The sequence below is a fragment of the Theobroma cacao genome, chromosome 1, assembly GCF_000208745.1.
Source record: "Theobroma cacao cultivar B97-61/B2 chromosome 1, Criollo_cocoa_genome_V2, whole genome shotgun sequence".
Taxonomy (NCBI): Eukaryota; Viridiplantae; Streptophyta; class Magnoliopsida; order Malvales; family Malvaceae; genus Theobroma; species Theobroma cacao.
In genome coordinates this window covers 26,450,185-26,452,460 of record NC_030850.1, presented here as the reverse complement: position 1 = coordinate 26,452,460, position 2,276 = coordinate 26,450,185, and positions in this window count along the sequence as shown.

Sequence of the window (2,276 nt, the reverse complement as noted above, 5' to 3'; positions counted from 1 at the left end):
ATATTAATATGTAGGATATTTACTATCATATATTATAATATTAACATATAACTTATATCATTTAAAATATATAACTTGTAATTTCATATTAATACAGATTTATAAATAAATATATATATATAACTAATATTAAATTATTTTGATTATAATTTGTATATGTACGTATAATACCCTAATATATTTTGTGTCACGACCTGGAACTCCCATCGGGGCCGTGACAACCGCCACGACATCTCGATAGACACTCATTATCCGAAATACCGATCGGAACCTCGTAAGGCTTAGCATCAGCTTTCGCATCTCCCCGGTGAGCGACAGTTATTAAATCTTGCATTTCAAAAAAATCATAAGTCGTTTCCAAATCAAAACAATAAAATATTATTTTCTGCCTCACAGGGGCATTTTCATCATTTTTCTTCGATAATACCGAAACTCACCAAAAACATGGTGTAAAAACTTAATATGTTCATACATATTTTAAATCAGATAACTAAAATATAAAATTACTTTTACAATGACACGTGGGCCCCCAACTAACCAATAAGATGCGAGTCTGTGAACCTATAATTTTGTCAATGCAAGGCTAACTGAAGTCCTTGATGCAATCGGTTATCTACCGACTATCCCGAACCTGAAATGTGGAGAATTGAGGGTGGTGAGATTGTAAAATCTCAGTGAGTAAACAGACACCATCTAAACTATCTAAAGGCGAGTAAATGGAGACAATTAAAAATAATTAACTTCAGCAAATTTTTCACATCATGAATATTCATTTCAACCAAATAATCAATATGGCTCGTGAATTACTCAAAAGCTGACTCATGCCAAATCCTGTACTCGAGGACACCTGGACCAGGGGTATCCAACCGAATCTGCCAAGGCTGTTAAAAATTTTATATTCCGCATAAATCATATTTTTATTTTGAAACATAGCCATTCCTTGGCGTTGGCTAAGTCTCACTCTCACGCGGTGGTTCACGTGAAGTGCACTCAAAAAGCCCACCTCAGGAGATACCCTACACGCCTCTACGACTGAGGTGAGAATATAAAAGAGTTTACCGTGCCCCTCTAATAGGCTGGCCCACGAAACCCCCCACCACTGCAGAAGCTAATCTTTTATCTACCACCTGATTTATAAAATCTTTTTCTGCATGACATGACAATTTATCGCAACCTAACCTCTCAAGGCTAAATACACAATATAAATAATTCTAACACCAAAATTAGTTTAGCCATTCATGCTCATTTATTGTCATAAGCCATTCAATTTAAAACCATAAATTTATAATACAAGCAAGCAGTCTCCAATTACTCTATTTTCAAAATTAGTATTCGATTTTTCAAAAAATTTATAAAATCATTTTATAAAATCACAATTTCTCTTAAATCATAGCAATTTACCATTTAAACCCATTTTTCATAAAATCACACAATTGTATAAAGCTACTCTAGATAATTAAGACGATAATAAGTTCACTCACAGTTTTTGAAAACTAAATTCGGGTACTCTAACTATTACTCATCGGGTGCGATTTCTTTGCCCTTACCAGAGGATTCGCCACCTTGACAAATTGCACAATTAAGAGGTTTACTACTTTGGTACTAAACCAAAACAAACTAATTTATACTACTAATGCATGATATGAAGTGCAAAATGTCTAAATTTTGTCTAAACGAGATGTTAGCCTATTTCGATCTTTTACCCGATAAATCGATATACGCGTCCGTTTAAACTCCAAATTAATTTTTTTTAGTTTTTATACCTCAATTTCACCCAAATTAACTTAATGTTCCTTAGTGTGGTGCAAATTATCAGTCTCAATAGTAAATTATGAAAATACCCGTAGTGGGTTAAAATTCATATTTTTGCTCCGAAAATTCTCATTCTTTTTCTAGGCTCATAATTCATCATAATTCCTCAAATAAACATCAAGATCAGCAGTCAATATTTCCCTAGAAAATTCGGCATAATGGGTTTCAATGGGAGAAAATTATTTCTCTAGCTTGTTTTTGCTATATTTCAATATAATCTAACTAAAATCACTTAATTCAATTAAAATCAACCAAACTCAAGTTCAAAACTCATCCATGGAGGTTTGGCCAGCATGGGTGTCCATACCCACTTTCTAGTTTTGCATGGAAATGAGAAAAAAAATGCATGGGTAGTGAAAATCACAAGGAAAATCAATGAAATTTACCTTTTTAATGCTTAATTTCTTGATTTCTCTTGATTTTTCCCAATTTTTTTCAGCTACGGTTCTTATTTCTTTTCTCCC